The sequence below is a fragment of the Chinchilla lanigera genome, unplaced genomic scaffold, assembly GCF_000276665.1.
Source record: "Chinchilla lanigera isolate Chin_1 unplaced genomic scaffold, ChiLan1.0 scaffold00001, whole genome shotgun sequence".
Lineage (NCBI taxonomy): Eukaryota > Metazoa > Chordata > Mammalia > Rodentia > Chinchillidae > Chinchilla > Chinchilla lanigera.
In genome coordinates, this window is record NW_004955402.1 from 3,724,671 (window position 1) to 3,745,118 (window position 20,448).

At 43.2% G+C, this 20,448-nt stretch overlaps 1 protein-coding gene and 1 long non-coding RNA gene across 2 annotated transcripts in view; one reads left to right on the top strand and one right to left on the bottom strand.

The window, feature by feature from the left end:
• The window catches only part of Ptprm (protein tyrosine phosphatase, receptor type, M), a gene marked incomplete at its 5' end in the record, with an annotated part of 513,011 nt that overhangs the window by 481,224 nt on the left and 11,339 nt on the right, over positions 1 to 20,448 (bottom strand).
• LOC106149000 lies at positions 1,261 to 19,241 on the top strand. The gene is made up of 3 exons (XR_001234868.1): positions 1,261 to 1,957; positions 2,151 to 2,378; positions 17,792 to 19,241. It is a non-coding gene; the product is annotated as an uncharacterized LOC106149000 (long non-coding RNA).

Genomic DNA, 20,448 nt, shown 5'->3' on the forward strand with positions numbered 1-20,448 from the left:
TTGGGGTTTTTTTCATAGGTTGCAATATTTGCAAATACACAGTGTCCTATCTTGGGGATGGGACCCAACTGTACGTATGTGAATCACTTGTGTTTTATGTCTGACTCATGCAAATAGTGGAAGAATTTTATACATTATTTTTAGTGCAGCTGCCTTCTATTGGGACCCACCATATGAAGTCAGAAGTATAATTTTTTTTATCTGTGCCATCAGATCAATGCTCAAAACATTTCAGAGTTCTGGATTTTTAGATTAAGAAGGCTCAACTTTTATTTCAGTCACATTAATGTCCAAAAGAAGAAGTGTATTTTTGTCAGTGTTTCCTAAGTCATAGAAAAGAAAATAATCATCACTAAAGGAGAATCTCAGTAGACATTTCTTTTTAAAAGTCACTATGTCAGCACTACCAGAAAAATAACGGCATCACCAGGGCTTCCACATGGAGCGCTGGCATCTGTGCAGATGTCAGCACTTGGAGGCAGACCCAGGTTCAGCAGAGAAGAACTGCGTGAGAGACCGCTCCTCCCTCAAAGGGCACCACAGGCAAAGGCAGAGCTGCCTGGGTCCTCACATGAATTAGGTCAAAGGGAGGTGACAAGGCGGGGGAAGACAACCACTACCTGGCAGAGGACACCCCAGGGAAAAAAAGAAAAGGATAACAAAGCTCTGACTGGAAAGCAACCTTGCTTTGCAAACAGGATCTCCCCACTTGGCACTGGGACCAAGATCAGCACTACAGCACCTACGAGGGCGGTCCACCCATAAGACCTTGTGCAGAAGGTTTCTAACTTCACCACCATATGCGGGATGGACGGCCAAAAGAGGGCCGCTCACATTTAACGGGAAGGGGCAGAAAGCAGCCCCGTGTGTAGCTCCAAACTGTACCAAACGCCCCGAGAGCACGTGCTAACTGCAGAGCAGCCACAGCCCAGCTCTGCCCACATCCGCGCTGCACACTCACTCTCCTTGTGCCACGTCGGGGTTGCTTGGGAAGAAATTGGCTGAATATTTTAAACAATTCTTTTAAGGATGGGGATGGAGCTTAGCGGTAGAGTATCTGCATGCACCAGGCCCTGGGTTTCATGGCTAGCACTCCAATCAGTCTGTCCATCAGTTCATCTGCCCGTCCGTCCATCCATCCATCCATCCGTCCATCCGTCTGCCCGCCCATCCATTCTAAAGGAGTTGCTGTATTTTTACTTCTACCTTCTCCTTTCCTCAACTTGGTCTATAATTTAGTGAGGATGCCTTGATGGTTCTGTAATACTGTATTCCTTTAGCTCTGCCACCTGCAATTCATTAGTCTGATGTTACTTGCCGTGTCCATTGCCTGCACCTCTCACCAGTGGATGTTGCAATGTGCCTATCATCTGTTCTAAGCTCACAGGAATGCCGAACCTTGTATTTCTTGGGAGGTCCTAATGAGGGCCACGGGCTCTGGGGTATTCCTGAAGAGATACCAGGGGTTCTCACCAAAGAGATGTCACACTATTTTCGGAGGCTGAGGTTCCAGACCACGAGTATCTGGCTCATCAAAGAAGAAAAGACACAGCAGGAGACAGATTTCCAACGCGGTTCAGTGAAGCTTCTGGCCATGCCCGGGCACTGGGGCTTTAGGCTCAGCTCAAATTCCAGACTCTGTCTCACTTCTCAAGTCAGTGTCCCTGCTGCTAAAGCCTGCAGCCTCCTTTTTCATTTACCTCATCTGTAGAAGTCTTGTCTGAGCCTGAGTGGGCATTTTTAAAAACAGTTTTAATATTAAAATGTCAGTGTTTCCTCAGACTGTGACCAGCTTGAACATGACACCCTGATCACTCAGCACCTGATGTCGTTTGCAAATGGCACGTCCCAGGCAGCTGCCTTTCAGGACAGGCACTCGGTTCTGTGAGCACTTCACATCGGAAAAGCCAACCACACTTCGTCCCTCCGTGGGCTGCCGGAGAACCCAAACCAAAAGGTGAGAGCTGCACACGGAAGACACGAGGGTCGAGTGAGAACGCAGTCGCCAAGGGTGAACAAGTTCAGAAAAAGCCGCTTCTTAATCTACTGCTGCAGGAAGGAGGGTGGTGGGAATTATTTCTCATAACTCATAAGTTATTTCTCATAACTCCGAGACTCCAAAGTATTTCTGAAAGTCTTTATCTCAACAGTACCAAGACCGGAGGGAAAGAGCTCACCACCGAAGCGCAGCAGGCTCTGGAGAGGCTCAGAAATGCTCACAGGACCTGCCTGGCTGGAAGCAATCATTCTGGAAAGCAATGGAGGAGTCGGGGCAGAAACGCTGAGCGGGGGTGGCAGGAATCGGAACACTGGCGAGCAGAGCAGTGACTTCGGCAACTGTGAGACCCAGGACGTCAGCAGAACAGCGTCATGCACAGGTACACGGTGAATAAACCAAGATGGGGAGGGCAGGGGCAGGGGCAGAGAGGGAGAGGAAGGCGCTGGGTTCGCAGCAGTGTTTCCAAGCGCCCTCTGCAGAGAAGTGACGCTGCAGGCACCGCACAAGGTGCTCAAGACAGAGAGGGCCCAAGAGGGGGTCCCGCACCTGTGCCACGCAGGAAGCCAAGCAGACACAACCACTCTCTGACACGCTGGCCACCTGCTCTGCCTGAAAATGTCCCCTGCAAACAGGTGTCCCACTGACCAATGCTCCAGTACGCAGGGCGGAAAGGCTGCGAGTCAAATGGCATTACACATCCAGTAAGGAACGCAGACGTACCCTCACACACACCTGTACCTAGCCGAGGACAACGTGACTGCAAAAGGATTTCCTGGCATGGAGATTAAACCTGCTGACACAGCCGGAAAGAGACAGCCAGTTGCTCAAGAAAAGAAAGTGATCTAAATAAAAGCCTGCTCAGATTTCATTACTATATTAGGTTTAATTAAGTATTTCCATTTTCAACCAGGCAAATGATATCCATTACTAAGTACCTCTGTGCTGATTTTCAATGAGTGTAGCAGAACATAAACATCTACATCTTAAGATTTCAAATCCATATCCAACTGGAGAGGAGAGCTGAGGAGCAGCAATCGCGTGACAGAGTTCAGCGCCTATCTTTTCACACCTGCGGTAACAGACAACAAGTATCGGGGATGAGCACGTAGTCAGAGGTGGCCCAATGGGTCCAATCCGCAGGCCTACACTTAACGTCCTCTGCCAACCTGGACCTGGGATGTCTGAGCTGGTGAGGTAAGAGCCCGACGTGCTGCTGGGCATTGCATCTCCACAGAAAACAGCCAGGCTGCTGAGATCTACCCACCTGACCATGGTGCCAACAGAGGAGACCAGCGGTGGCGCCATTCCAGCCTCTGAACGCAGCTATTCTTAGGAGGTGAACTTGGGAGCTGTCCCTTACATAAACCAGGAAGGCCCCTGTGTGAGCTTGGGTCCACTTGTGACAGGTATTCATGATAATAAGGTCCCAGCCCAAACCTTGATCAATACCATGAATAAAGGGACACAATCAATTCTTTTCAGAATTTTTTAGTTTTTTGGTGTTCTGCCCATGTATAGGGATATTTATTTATTTAACTATCTCTTATTTCAGATAATGCTCTGATAATTCTCAGTTAATTAGCTTCAATTTACAGTCAGTGAAGTAGGCAAGTATTGTCCATTAAGAACCTCCAAGTGCAGTGGAGGAAGTTTGCAATAACTCAAATCTAATTATTTCACTCTTTAATGGTCGCTTGCTTTCCTTAGGATAAAATTCAACCACATTTTCATGCCTTCTCTTTTCAGCCCCTGCTCCTGCCATTTGCTTCCCCGTGGGCGAAGACTGTAGCCAGGTTGGGTTTCTTTCACCCTTCAAATATGCTAGCTATGCTTTCCTCTTCCGTGGAATGCAGAATAAATAACAGCACCCTATAATCACCTTGCTGTCCTAATCTCCAGAACTGTGAGGAATTCAAATTCCATGCAAAGGCAAATTCAGGTTGTGGATGGAAGTAAGGTAGTGAACCAGCACCTAGAGAGGCGGGGATCACCCAAGGGGCCCAAGGTCAGCCCAGGAGTCCTGGTAGGTCAAAGAGGAAGGCAGGGTTCAGAGGTGGATTTGAAGATACCAGGCTGCTGGCTTGAAGACAGGAGGAGGGACCAGCCAAGCAAAGCAGGCTTTGGTTGGGGGGCAGCCAGGAAACTGACCAGCCTTAAGAACTTTGCAGAGAAACATGGCCCTCTGCCATCATGACTTGAGTCCAGTAAGGCCCATCTCAGGATTCAGACCCCAAAACTGTAATACAAGATATTTTTTTAAATTTTAAGACAAAAAGTAGATGGTAACTTGTTATAGCAGCAACAAAAAACTAACACATGTGTCTAAAACATTCCTCCCTTGCCCTCTTCCCACTGTAAACCCTAACCATCCTGAGGTCTCAGATTCCACGTCACTTCCTCCCTGAAGCACTGTCTGACCCTCCAATGGCAGGATCCCTTCTTCCGGGCTCAGGCCAGTTTCCATAACCCTAGCTGGCATTCTATGACCGGAATCACCTTGATTCTGGTCTACATGCCCAATAAACTGTAATTTCCTTGAGAGCTTATTGTTAAATAGGCACTGCCCAGCAGAGGGCTGCTACATGAGAGTTTTCCAATAATTAGGGTGAGTGAATGATATAACTAATGAATGAACCAGCAAATCAATACAGAGGTGTCAGATTTTCTGTAGGACTGAAATAGACACTGTCTAATTGCAGGTAAAGTCCAATTCACAAGGAGGTTGGTTGCAAGGGTGACGTCACTAGCCTGAGTCTTTCCAAACTGTAATACAGACTGCATACACTTTGGTAGAAGTGTCAGAAAGTGAATCAGAAATAATGACTATATTTCCCCTTAAATGCTTATGTAGAGTCTACAGTGTCCCATTACCAGTGTTGCCCTATGGCCCTATGATTTCAGGGAAGATCCACATGGCCAACACTGCTTCTAACATCCCATAATCCCAGCAACCTCCCCTAGATGACACATCACCGTCTCTACTTGACCGCTTATCTTAACTTTCAAAGCTCTGAAATCTTTTCCTGGATTGAAGAAAACAACCCCCTAAGCCGGCAACCTCTTGGGAGCAAACAGTACACTGGATCCTTTCCTAAGTTCCATCTACAAGGAGCAGCAGGACCCCAAGTGGGCAGACTCAAGATGCGTAACGGATGGGCAGATGGATTCCCAAGGTGGACACCTTCAGGAAACTGCAGCCAGCAACGAAAACCTAGGAGTGGCCTCTAATGTGAAAGGGAAGAAAGTCTCAGACAATAAAGGGAGGGAGAAAGAAAAGGGCTCTGCCTCACAGATACCAGACCTAAGACAAGGAAGGAAATGGGATATTTCTAATGTGGTTTTCTACGCATGCTCCAACACAGCAATACAGGAGCGTACATGCTGCCCGTATATGAACACACCTGCTGTGACACATGGCTCCACCAGGCAGCCCTGTGATAAAATGTGCACACCTAGCTACTGAATGTAGCCTCTATCAACAACAAGGGATGAGTGAGTGCACTCGATGTTCACAACAGCAGCTAAAATTACCGGGTCGTGGGTAGTTGGAGCAACTTTATTGTTTAGTGTCTAGCTAAACTCACACGTGTAAGATGCTCGTGTACAAACAGCCCATAATACTCAACAGTGAGAGTGAGGGAGCAGCAGCGCACACTCACAGATGCTGCCTGGGTCTGCACCCCGAGCACAGAGGAGACAATAGTAAGAGCCTCGGTAAATAAACAATATTGATTTAATGAATGATTGATGATGCTACCCTGAAATCCTGCCTTTAATATCAGGCATAAGACAAGGATGCTGTGTACAGAGCACCCAGAAGAACTTCCAGCGAAACTCTTAAATTCATAAGTGAATTCAGCAAGATAGAATGTGAAACGCTATGCACTAGAAAAAGTTAAAAAGTTAATTTTTAAAAGATAATAATAGCATTAAAAATACTCAATTCTAGGAAAAAAATCTAACCAAATCTAATTAAAGGCTCTTATAAGGTATATATGGCTCTGTGTATCATATTCACTATAAGATATACATATATATTAAGATATAGATGTGTATATGAATTAAGACATATATACATTTTACTTCACTGAGAAATAAAGATCTAAATCAATAGGGACATTTTCACTGTCAAAAAGCATGATACATAAAAGATTAATCCATACGTTAAATGCAATCAAAATCAAAATCTTGCTTCGCGAGCTACCTTCAAGATGTGTGAAAATGCCCACATACCTACAATGGCTGGAATGATTATGCCCCTCCAAAGTTCCTATGTGGAAACTTAACCTTCAGGATGAAGGTGTCAAGAAGTGGGGCTCCTGGAGGACTCTATCTCAGGGACAGGTCTCAGGCCCTCAGGGAAGAGCCTTGGAGAGCTGCCTCCTGCTCCAGCCACACCGCCTTCCAGGACACCGGACCCAGCAGCAAGGCGCCATCTTGGGGGCAGTGAGCTTTCCCAGACACCGGCTCTCACCGCAACTTGGACTTTCAGCCTTTACAACAGTGAGTGATAGATGTCATTATACATAAACCACCCAGTCTCAAGTGTGGTTATAGCAGCACAAATGGTGTAATGGAGTATCTTAAGAGTTGCTTGAAGAACATGAAAAAGGACAAGCTTGGGCTTGGTCCAAACCTAGCACAAGACCATGGAACCACTGATGCAGGGATGGACTGCCTGACCACAGAACAGGGAGCAATCCCAGGTACACACGGACATGTAGGAGGTGTCATTGGTAAATACACCAAATACTTAAATTTTAAAAATGTAACTGCAGTACAAGACGCATTGCTGTGAATGCCCCGGTGTGCTTCCTTTTACTCTGAACACACTCAGCCCATCGGTCTTGCTGCCTTCTGAAGCAGCTCTGGACGGCCCTTTCAATGAGTGTCTTTAGTGGTGCTGTCGCGGCCACCTCACTGTCCCGACAAATTCCTAACTTTGACTTTTCATGCTCACTCTGACTTTAAGGAGGAGCCAGAAGTCTCACAATGCAGATCAGCTGAACAGGACAGATAAGGGCACATGACTGCAACGTTTGTACTCAAGAGAAACTGCTGTAAACATTTAACATGGTGTAATCACAAAATACAAGGAATATTTAAATAAAATATTACAGTAAAAGGCACTCTGCCATTAACCCCTCTCAAAACACTCAAAATATACTTCAAACACACTTCACTATTCTTGGCAAAGTGTCTTATAGTAAATTCCTTTTAATTTAAAACACTACATTATTTTTCAATCACCCCTTATATGTACACATGTATGCACTGGTATAGATTTGTGGGAAAGTGGCACTGCAGAATAAAAAAGGAAGGATGAGGTTTCAAACAGTAGTATGGGATCCATTATTAGAACTCTGCATTTGAAGATGGTAAGAAAGAAAGGAGGAAAGGGAAGAAGAATAGAAACAAAGGAAAAGAAGTCTCAGAATCTAACCCTTATTTCACATCATGCACAAAATGTCTAAGTAGACAACAAAATACAAAACAAGACATATAAAGGTTCTATAGTATAATACAGAATAATATCTTCTAAACCGTGGTGAACAGAAGGATTTCTTACATAATATGCAAAAACTATTAACCATCATATAAAAGATTAATAATTTGACTAAAAGAAACAAGTAACAAAGGACTTCTACGCAGTATGTAACGAATTAGTACAAACTGATAAAAACAGGGTTTCACAAAAGAGAAACCCCAATGGTCATGAAATTATGCTCCATATAATCGTTTATAAGGAAAAATATAATTTTCGGCCATGATGAGATTATACTGCACACCCCTCCACTTGGTAATTTAAATTGACAATGCCCCGCATTAGAATGCTCTTGGACAAGAATCACTCTCATAGATTGTCCCTGGGACTGTAAATTCATGCAATCATCTTAGTAAAAGTTTCTCACACAAAAAACGAAGTAGAAGTTGTACATCCTGTATCCTAAACTGCAATTTGGTCAGGTTACGTGCACTAGAATACACAAGCACCTTCACAGTGGTAACCCAAACACCCAGGGAGAACAGAACAGATGAAGATGATGAAGTACACACAGAGGAATACTGTCATGAATGTAAATGAGCTAGTTACAGTTGCACACAATATTCCTGAATTTTAAAGATTAAGAACAAGAGCTAAGATGCAAGCTCATATAAAGGGTAGGATTCTATGTAAATAAAGCTTAAAGGAAGGTGTCTGTCTGAAATAAAGACCGAGAGAGATCAAGCAAAGGATTTATTCCGGAATAATAAACTACAGCTCAGAAGACAGCTCAGAATAGCCTCAGGGTGTGTCTGGAAAACAAAGGAAGAGGTTAGGGTTTTTCTTGAGGAAGGAGGAGGTTATGCAAGTTGTTTTGAAAGAAAGTTCATTGGTGCTGGCAGCAGTTTACAAGGGCTGGAGAGTTCTGATTGGTGGGTGTCAGCAGTTGCTAGGTAAGACTCCTAATCTTGGTCTATGCCTAGATTCCTGCAGTCGGGGTCTGAGAGAGTTCTGGAACAGGCATGTATTCCCAGTGGCTTCTTGACTCCACTTTTAGAGTGCTGGGCTAAAGTGCATAACTGTTAAAATCATTTTCATAAAAATGATGGCTGTTAATAGAAAACTCCAGAGATGTTTACCTGTGGAGCGAGGAAAGAGGCTATGACCGGGGAAAGACAACCAGGGACTTATTAAAAACAGGCAGGGTTCTTTTTTTGGATTTGTCTAACAGTCACTCAGAAACCAATCTCACAACTGTTTATCTGTGCATCTGTATTTTACTCACTTTACTGTAGGAGTGTTACATGTCACAACTTTAAACATGCTTAACAAAAGCCATAGGATCCCACAAATATAGGAGACCCTACATCAAGGTACCTTGAATACTGCATACTCCCCCTCCACTTTCCTCAGGAATTCAGAGAAACTGCAATATACATAAAATAACGAGAGCAATCATCACACACAATACATGGGTAGCACATGGTCGAGAAGTGGCTGGGTTACAGGTGTTTACTAAGGCAAATCAGAGGTCCCGGATGTTATCATTATCCCCAAGTATGCTCTACTTCAGTGACCCTGAGACAGGCAGGTTCGTTGCTGTTGGACCCTAGGATATGTCCTGGAACCTGAGAATGCACATCTAGAAGCTTAATGACAAACACTGGACACAGGGAGTTCTGCACTAACATGATGTTTTCAACTTGAAAGAGAAATCTCTGTGTAGACAGTACGTTCTCCTCAACAACAAAAGGACCGCGTACTCACTCGGGATGGAGAGCAGTGTTTCTTTTAATTTAATCATTTTGACATATTTATGACTATGGCATAAATCAGTTTTCAGACTTTTTTTTGCTTTAAAAAGGGTGGAGCATGAGCACTGAAATCACTCTGCCAGATAATTGCAGAATTAAACGACTTTACAATACGAAGTTCCAATTTTCTCATTTTCCTGATTGGCAGAGTCATCTGTTGTTTTCAAGGAATTAATAGAGCTAATCTATACATCTCTTTCAAACTGTTTTTTAAAAATTCAATGACTCTGTTTCAACAGCAGTCGGCGAGGATAGACAAAGGAGACCCAATACTAATGCACCTGCGATGTTGTATTTTCCAAGGTGTGTAGGCAATGAAGTTTTGCCAAAGATGATCAATTAAAACAAAATTAATATGCTTTACTCGGGTTTTGAAAATAACCCATGAAGTTCTACACTAATTGTGACTGCTCATAAGGAAGCAAGTCTGTTTCTCATTTAAAAGTCAGTGTTCTCACAAATCTGAAAGTAAGGACTGGTAGAAAAATCATAAAGAAACACCATGAGGAAAAATCATCCACACAAACTAACGTACTTAGCAAATACTTTGGTGACATCCTTCTAGCCACTATACGGTTCTATATTTTTGAAGAACATAATCATACCACATAGTTTTGGAATTTTGACTTTTCCTTTACCAGATATTATAAACTGTTTTTTTGTTTTGTTTTCTTGCATTCATTACTAGGAATTGAATAAAGGGCCTCCAGCTCACTAGGGAAGTGCTCTACCACTGAGCTACACTTCCAGTCCTATAAACTGTTTTAAATATCAATTATTATGTATTTACAGCTCTCCTTTAATGGTGGTAGAGTATTCTAACATGAATATATTCCAGGGAACCTCAACCATCCCCAGTATGTATATATATATATGTATGTATTTCTTATTTACATATTAAGTCTTTGACCATCATAGTTGCAAAAAGATCAAGGACAGATTCCACTGTCTGAAGACAAATTTTAGTTGTTTCAAAAGTAGTATTTTCCATTTTTAAGACATTTCCAAAATGGGCAAATCCATAGAAACAGAAAACAGATTGAGTGGCTGCTAGGATTAGGGGACAAAAAGAGACCAGGGAGTGATCACTGGGTACAAGATTTCCTTCAGGGGTGAAACGAAAATTCTGGAATTAAATAGTTCTGATGGCTGCACAGCATTGTAAGTATATTTTACCACAATAAAAGTTAATCCTGTAACTTAAATACAAGTAAAATTTCTTAAAACAATTTTTAAAAAGAATCACTAAAAACTCTGTCCACACCTCATGGTTCACCCGCACTCCTCTAATTTTATAAATCAAAACCAAAAATGGGTACTTGCATACTAATTTTTAACTACACTGTTGTCTCGACTAATAGATGTTTTCAATAAATTTACCAGACCAATAAAAGATGGAACACAAACAGCACTGAACATCTTGTGTCTGAAGTATCTGTCTAGCAGACAGATATTTCAAAAATATTACAAAAAATACTGTCACTGTGAAGAGAAATACCCTCAATATTTATAACTAGAAGTCAGACACCTACTGGTAGCAAAAGAACAGTGAGGTTTATTTAAGGCATTACTTTATTATACATTCTTGCTACTATAAAATATCAAGACTACTGTAAAAAAAAATTAACTTTTTAAATGTATACTGTTTGGGTTTGAAGAGGCATCCTCTATCATACTGAAAAGATTGAATGCTGTATTTCTATATTCTAATCCATTACTCATGGGAAGACTGGAAGAGCTGCGAGGTGATTTTTTACTTTTAAAAAATTGTTATAAAACACACATCTAAAATTTACCATTTTCACCATTTTAAGAGCACCAGGGTTAAGACTGTTAAATATATCTTCACCGTCCATGGTGCTGAGTATGTTCATGTTGTTGTGCTACCAAACTCCATAACATTCTTTTTAAACTCCCGACATTCATGTGTCTTTAATCCTCCTTTTGTGCTGATATAACACATCGCACACACACGTCTCTGTCACTCAAGTAGGAGAGAAGTCATGCTAGGGTAGTGGTCACCAGCAGCTGACAGGGTCACCTTCCATGACTGACACACCTGGAGGGCCCTCAGTGGATGGGAGAGGGCTCCCAGCACCTGTGCAAGCTGCACAGGGGCTTCTGAAGTCCAAGCAGCAGTGACGATCAAAATCAAAGTCCAGCAGCAACCCTGGAACTCCTTAAGTGAAGGGAGTTGCCCTCATGGGACAACAGTAACCACTGCAGACTCTGAACCTGACCTTTGCTAGCTGCTTCCAAGACTGTGGCTAAAGGAATCACTACACTGTCCAGCACACTGTAGCAGCCACTCAAAGCCTCTGCGGGAGAAAATCAGGCTTCTAGGGCTCCTTGTGGCAGGGGTGCCTGTCCCGAGATCACACAGCATTCTCCTTGGTGGGGCTCTCTTGGATCTGGAGGCCAGAGGAAGTAAGGATTATGCTCAATTAAGCCCTTTCAGAACTCCAAACAATGGCCTAAAGACCATGCATCCAGTGTTTCAGGAAGCCATAGTAGATGAGCCGCATAATTAACTCTTTTCAATGCTGTCATCTTCAATTACAGATGACCAAGGCAATGATAAACAAACAAGCTGCTGGTCCAAGGAGGAGGCCACTCTGGGTGGAGGAGCACTGAATCTCAGAGAGGACTGGCTTCAGTCCTGGGAGCATTAAATAAAACAGAATGAAATCAGCCCCACAGAAATCTGTGCAGAAGACAGTGGGAGCAAAGAGAACAAACAGGAACATCTGGTCAACCCAGGACAGTAGACAGAGGCTCACAGGTTGATTGTACCTTGAGCAGCAACACAGCTGGAGACAGGCAGAGGCAGCCACCTGCAAGTACACTGGGACAGCAGAGTCCACGTGCACTGATGGAAGCCCAGCCCCACACTCCGCAGCGCAGTCCAGCTTCATTCTAGGGACCCTGGAGACCCAGTAACTGAGGGCAGAAAAACGACAGAGGAAATTCTATCCTTGACACTTGGCACAGCAAAGCACTTGACTCTGTGTGGTGATCCCCAGTGGGTGGCCTGACAAAGCAGCCCACAGGTGAGGCGGCACTGGCAGGTGAAAGGCAGCTGAAGTCACTGCATTTGCACACAGGTCACAGTTAAACACAAGAACAATTAGCATGCTCACAGTCACCCTGTTGTGACACTGACAGTGCTGGGCCCCTAGTAGAGGTATCACAACCATGCATCCAGGTGTCGCAGTCACTTCCCTTATCTCTCTGCTACAAAGTACCCAACATCCACAACTTAAAGGAGGAGAGGATTACCCTGGCTCATGAATCAGTTCGTCATCAGCTGGCTCTCAGGCAGGATGGCATGGCAGAGGGGCATGGCGGAGGAGAGCTGCTCATGGCATGGTGGACAGGAAGCAGAGAGAGAGCTTAAGGAATGAGCTAGAGAGGGCTGGAAACCCTTCCAGTTTAATCCCCCAGAGGGGGGAGCCCCGGTCTCTTCCAACCAGGCCACGCCTCCTAACAGCAGGTCAACGATAAGCTCCCCTGAGCCAGCTACCTTCCAAACACATCTACATCCAAATCATAACACAGAAAAAAAATGACAAGAAAATCACCCTGAGGCATGAGCTCAGGGCTCAGTACATCGTGTAACAAAGGTCATCCTGAGTGATGGACACCAGAAGACCCATTAGCTTCGGCCTAACGCTGTATCTGTCTGTGTCCAAACCCTATGATTTGACTGTAGGCCAACGACAATATCCAGAGTTGTTGGAATCCACTGAAATGAAATAACCATACCCATTCAGACTTGGAAGGGGCAAGGCCTTCAGCCTACCCTACCCTCTCTCCTGGGAACAATGCAGAGTATCAGGGACCCTCTGGGTGGGTGACAATGTTGTCCCCTGCTGGTACCCACTGGGGAAAACACTTACTCTCCTTCTGACTGAGGTGGCTGAAGTAAAGGCAGGGTAACAAGTGTGCCCATGCCTTCCTGCCCACAGAAGCCAAATGTGCACAGTCACTTATTCCTTTTTTATTAATCTTAAGTTAGGCACATGTATATTCACTTTCCTTAAAACTCAAAGTTGAGGGACTGTCACGTGGTGTGCAGCACTGCTCACAACCTGAGTGAGCACAAGGGCACCCACTGCACACAAGCCCTGACCCAGCTCTTCTGTGCAAGTCACCAAGCCCCCAGTTTCCAGGGGTTCAAGCGCCTTTCCATTATCCGCTTGTTATGAATCACATCTGTTAAGTCTATGATCTTGCTGTTGTACAGCATTTTGATCAAAATTCACCAACATGAATCCATGCTTCCAAAATGGCAGATTAAAATGAAAAGCAGTAACAGAAACAGGGAAGAACTTCATAGTTCAAAATAACAGTATGTTGGTGGACAGAAAGTATACAATGCAAGTTAGAAGGTGACAGTGCAAGAAAGTATAGAGGGATGGTGTGATCATAAGTCCGGCAAAAAAACAGAGGAAGGCAGAAAGATGATGAAGACCCAAAGAGCACTGAGACTGGACTCTTGAAGCATCTGCCTCAAGTCCTCAGGAAGTGGGTCATTATCCAATTTTCATAAATGCTGACATCATAAAAAGTCTGCCCAGGGCATCTCTGAGAAATCCCGCAAGATTTCTCCATGACAAGAATGTTAATTTCTTCTAGCCACCTAACAAATGCTGTCAGGAAAGAAAGAGAAGAACCTTGAATTACAGAGGCACCATACAAAATTATTCTCGACAGGGGAAAAAAATTACAAATCACATTTTGAGAAGCTCTTAAAACCAGCTGCAAGGTTGATGAACCACATTATAATGCTCAGGGGGAAAGCAGAGGAGTCTGCTGGCAGGATTCCCACATCAAATGACACTGCAGGCCACCAATCTAACACCAAAATACAATAGCCAGGGAAAGTCAAAGGCATTGGATGGACAACAATTACTACCCACAATACCAGCCCATAGATAAAAAACTGAGTGTGGTCAGCGAAGAGCTATTAGTTGACCTGAAGGTCACAGGGAGACTGCTCTACAACTTAGGTCTTTTGACAGAAGAGCATTTTTCCAAAGCATTCAAGGGTGGCTTTGTAGGCATGATATAGCCTGGGACAAACTCTCTGGTGTCAGCGCTACTGGAGCTCGGGTCAGAATTCCATCCAGGGAGATCAGTGGTGCACCTGGCTGCTGCTCCACACCCTGATTTATTCCCAGGGAACAGTTGGCAGGGGCAACTCAGGGTCAGAGAATCCCATGCCAATGCTATTTTGAAGTCCCTGACATATTAAAAAAATGAAGAGATGCCAAGATATGATTTTTCAATAGTGTTATTTTCAATGTCTAGCATATCAGCACGTGAAGCAGTGAAAAACGGCAATGCAATGTAGTCATGCTATTCACAATGTAATAAATTAAAAATATTAATTCATGGTACCCTGGAAGCAGTGTGATCTAGCAGTGAAGCACAGCCTTGGATAAGTAACGCACACATTTTATCGTCAATCATGTGCAAATGTCTCTGTGCCTAAAGGTTATCCCTCTGGGGATACCATCCAAAGTTAAGTGTGAGGCTCAGGATTTATGGTCCTCTAACCTCACACACTCACCCCGTTAACACCCAGTGGAATTCAGCATCATAAGCTTAAAACCCCATTCACTCTTAAATAAAACAGTAGGAATGGGGGAGAATGACCACATTTTAGGCAAATAACTACATTATGGACACCCTGTGCATGGAGGAAGAAATATGTTTCCTCACAGTGCTGAATACTGGAAGTTGGAGGTCAGGCGCCAGCAGGGTCGGTTTCTCAGCAGGCCCCTTTTCACTGGGTCCACACACAGCCTTTCCCTGTGTGCATGCATCCCCAAGGACTCTTCCTCTTCTTATAAGGACCCTGGCCACACTGTATTAAGCCCAAGCCCAAAGGCTTCAATTTAATTTAACCACCTCTTTCAAGGTCCTATCTCCAAATATGGTTACATTTTGGAGGTTGGGACTTCAACATATTGATTATCAAGGTTGGCAGAACACAGTTTCATCCTCAACAGATGGCATTTTCAATAAATGAGGCTGTTATCACTGGATATCCACTTGTAAAACAAATAAATGAATTTAGCTCCCTACCTCACACCATATGCAATAATTAACTCAGATATGGATCCTGGACCTTAAAGTCATTTAGAAGGAAAGTAACAGAAAACTCAGGAGAGAAAACATAAGTAAAATGCTCCTGATTTTGATCTACATTTAAAAGATGGTCCATATAATAAAATGACTAATTGGACTGTGCATCAGACACTGTTCTCAACTCTGTACACATTTTCTCGTTTCACTCTTATAATAACATTATGACATAAGCCATCATGTTCTCTCCACTTTATGATGAAGACACTGAGGCTTACAGAAGGAACTTGAATGTGGTTGTAGTCATATAACAGGAGGTACTAAAGTCAGGGAGTTTGTACCAATGTGCTAAGAGCTATCTTACTGTTAGACATATTACAGACCCTAATTAAAAAGCCAATGCAACTAAATTGTGGTCTGAGCCTCCATTTTCTCCATGCTGAAATATCTAAATTTCCATTTCTCAAATATGGGACATTTCTTGATTTTTGTCTTTGTACAGTGTGTGGGAAGATGTTTTAAGGGCCAATTACATAGATATCTTGATAGTAAAATTTTTTACACATAATTAGGTGGAGCCAGAAGCCTGTAATTCCAGTTACTTGGGAGGCTGTGGCAGGAAGAGCTCAAGTTCAAGGCTAGCCTGGGCAACTTAATGAGAGCCTCTCTCAAAATAAAAATATTTTAAAAGGGCTGGAAATGTAACTGGGTGGGAGAGTGCTCCCCTAGCAAGCATGAGACCCTATATTTGATCCCCACTACAACAAAAAATTCCCTTACTTGTACGAAACCATTTTATTTTTACCAATTTAAAAATATCACTTTTCAAAAAGTTTTTTAAAATTTGTGATTGACTTTTAAAAATTCTTTACTGATCATCTAATCAGTGGATAAAAAAAGTTTGAGAATTACAGGCTACAGAAAGAGAGAGCTGAGTCCCAGGGAGCTTAGCACAGATGTTTGCAGAAGGAAGAGGAGAGGGCAGGAAGACCACACAGCAGGGAATAAGCCACACAGCAGGGAAAGGAAGGGAAGGGAAGGGGGTGGGAGAGGAGGGAGGGTAGGGGAGGGAGAAGAAGGGAAGGGAAGAGAAGGAGTGGAGCCAGCAGAGTCAGGGGCCTCTACCCTCTAAGATGGAATTTCTGCAAAGAGGAGCCAAAATACTCTTTATTTGCCTCCACAAAGAATCACTTTTCCCAGCCCAAGGTGAAAACTGAGTTAGATGTAGCACACTCATGATAAAGAATAACCTATAAAATTATGATGATGTCATCTATAAATACCTACTGGTATCAGTAGCCTTAAATTACGGGTTGGCATTTTAGTTTATTAGGAAGATCCTTCGGAGACATTAAAAATCTGTTTACTTTCAGTATTGATTTTTTGATAAATATATTATCCTGAGAGGTCATATGCAGTGATTTCTCTGGAAAAGCTGACATTTATTCAATGATATTTGCTTTACTGAATTAAGTAGCAATACATGCTCATATATCTTTACTGTATCTGGGAAATTATTAGAGTTAAGGTAAGTGAAATCTTTATAGAAATCTTAGGGTCTGGTTTAATAATATATAGCTCAGGGAAGGATCTAGTTGTCAAAGCTCTAGTAGTTATGGATTAATCTTCTCTGATTTTTATTCATATCAAAGCATCATAAAGTTAATTCTCAAAATATTATTATATGAATTTGGGAGGTGGACCTTAAGTGTGCTAGGCAAGTGCTCTACTACTAAGCTAATGTTCCTAGACCTTCTGGAAACATTTATGGAATGAACATTTCATTTGCTTTTATTAAGACTTAGAAGCTAAATGAAATTGTCTGGCATGAACGCAATTCACAATTTAGCTTGGAACACAACACATCTGTAAATTGAGTCTTCAAATTATATAGAAAGTCTTATAATAAACATAACAAACTGCAAGTGCCCTTAAAGTGTAATCCCACAAAAAAAATCATGTTTTATTTGCTTAGTGAGTTTTGTGTGTGTGTGTTTAGTTATTTTTTAACCAACATTCATGTCCAATTTGAAAGAGTTTACTGCTACTCCGGTAAATTACTTCAGAATGGTAGCTTTCTGTCCTTTTAAAACTTTCTGGAGGAACGCTCATCAGCATAGCAAGTACTAGGTTTAACAATCTGAAAACCAGTAATTCTTCCCAGGTGATTGGTATAAACAACAAAAAATGGCAATAAGTTCAACAAACGGCATGGCTCTAAAGGGCTTCGTAACTACTATTATTACTGAAATGTTTTACTGGGTTGTCAGAGGCGGGATCTTAGAGAACTCTTTAACCTACCTGAATTAAATATGAGGGAATCAGGAGGAACAAAAGAATTCACGTGAATCAAAAGACCTCCTTGAAACGAAATGCTTTAAAACCCTTTTTTCTGTGCAGGTGGGTCCACAATGGGGCAAGTGAGGACAGCCTCTCTCCGCTCCCTAGGCTGAGCCCAGAAACCTCACCACCATCTACCCTGCTGCCTGAGAACAGGTCGGACCTCTGGGATTTGTTGTGAGCAAAGCCTGGACAGGATGCGGCCTGTGAAGGCTCCCGTGAGACTTCCATCTGGTGCCCAGGACCTCAGAGGGCTCTCCGCTGTGGACAGGTCATTAAAGACAACGTTGTTCCTATCTACTGGAGAAGGTCACTAAGGACAAGGACGTACGCAATACAAGAATAAATAAGAGTCTTAACCCGCCGAAGGTAGAGAGGGGAAGAAGCGCAGGAGGACGCAGTCCTTTGCCCATTCTTAACACCTTGCCTGAGCCTTAGCTGGCGCCAGGCAGGACGCCGGGGGCAGGCAGCAACAGAGCCGGAACTGCATGTCTCCATTTGCTGGGCAGTACAGGGACCACCCACGCTAGAATACAGGACTGGGCTCCTGACTCACCCTAAATCTATTAGAGAAAAGTAAGGAAAGTCAGCGCCCCCAAACCCAGGAGGAAGAAGGTGTGACTGCTCACAGAACCCAGTGCTCTGACCTCCACTGCAGAAAGGCTGCAGAGACACAGCCTGCTTCGCCCTCTGAGTCAGGTCAGCAACGTATGAACCAAACAGAGACATTTCCTGAAGGTACCCAGCCTCTCCAGACGGCGACGCCTCCACTACACCTGAGAGGGACGATGACGAACCTTCAGCGTTCTGTGATCACTGGAATCGGCGCCCGTCAATGGCAGGTGGCAACTCTGGCTTTCTTGATTTCACCTCCGGAGCTCCTGAGGTCGCCCTAGTTCACACGTTCTTCACTGCTTGGGCCTCCAGATCGCAAGCTCTCACTGAAGCCAGCCCCAGGCCTCACAGGCCACTGTCATGGGCAGACAGTGAGTACGTGAAATTCATCTCAGCGAGTCCAGGCCACACCGTGACTTTCACTTTTTCTTCCCATCGGTGCACGGTTCTATTTTAACACTTGATCTTCTGTCCAATCAAATAGTGGCCTCTTATGCTGACCTGAGAGGTCTTGTAAGACCCTCAAGAATTCTTTATCTCATAGGATGCTAAAACAGTACCTGGCCAGGGTAGGTACTGCATGAGCATTTATTTTTTAAAAAGCAATTAAAACACTGGAAAGGTACTCCACTTCTTTCTTCTTCCTCAAGCTTAAAAATTAACTATAAAAGCTGGACAAATCTATAAAGATCACCAGATTCCCCTGGGAAAGTTTCTGTATCTACATTAACATAAAATTCAGACAATGTTTATCTATCAGGCTTTTTAAATATTAGCAACCCTGTTAGCACTCATACCTTCTTCCTCTTTGGAAATGAATGTGTTACCTTACATAATCAGTCTATTGATGGGAGACGTGTGGCTGTAAATTCACTTATGGGGTATGTTATCGATTCGTAGGTAATTTCCATCAAGCGCCATTTCCAAGTCTCCCTGAAAGGTGTTTAGTCAGTGTTATATCATTCTGTCATTCTACATTTCATAATAAAAGGAACTGAAATGATTCCATCATGCCAATACATATGACAGTTCCACAGCTCCAAATCTCAGAAGCAGCTCCAGTGAATGAATTTAGATGGGCTCACTCAAATAAAAGTTTAAATAATTCACTTTATCCCACTCTCTACCCCTCAGAAATCCTAAACTCAATTTCAAGTATATGAATATTAATCCTACTTCCAATTTTTCTAGAGCGTAAGATTTCACAAACTCAATCTTCACAGAATTAATAATACTCACATACAGTTAAGTGGCATTATGCAATTTTGTGTATATTATTTCGTTTGCTGCTGTTGTGAAATGGGCGCTTTTTAGTATAAAGAGGGACTACCTCTCAGTAACAGGAATGAACAGTGCTGTATTTATTCAAACAGAAAAATATGAATTATAACATCATAAAGGGATTTCCCTTCTATAGTTTCCTTCCTGGTTCCTCTAAGCCTTTATCAATAATCACCAAGGCAGGCACATCACTTATAAGGACCTAAATTTATCAATTCTCAAAGTGTCTTCCAGGGTCCCCTGAAATCTGGATCCTTTTAGGGAGGACATAAGATGAAAATTGATAAATATTTTAATAATAATAATAAATTACTTCGCTTTACTATTCTCATTTCATTCTCAACTGCTGGTGGAAAGGATGCTTGTGAACTCTTGGGTTTTCAACACATCTCAATTTTAATTACTAATCCTGAAAGTATCAATTGCTATTACCCACATGAACAAAGGTTCTTTGAATAGTTAAAACTTTTTCTCATTTCTTGGAAGTTCGGGGATTGAATCCAGGACCTTTGCTTCGAGCTGTATCAAAGGGTCCTGACACCAAAGCACGCACAGTCAGTGACCGAACACAAGGAAGGTTACTCCTCACTCGGCCTGAGGGTGAGTGTGGGCAGCACAGGAAGTCATCATCTCCACACCGGCTTCACGCAGGAAACCTCTTGGCCCATGTCCTGTCACTACAGCAGAATAGCACACAGTAGGAAGTTTATAGAGACGTTTACTTCCTATAGCGCAGGAGCTGGGAAGGCCAAGGGCCTGGAGGCAGCAATCACCTATGTGCTGCCTCAGAACTTGGCAGAAGGCACCACCTGGCGACAACC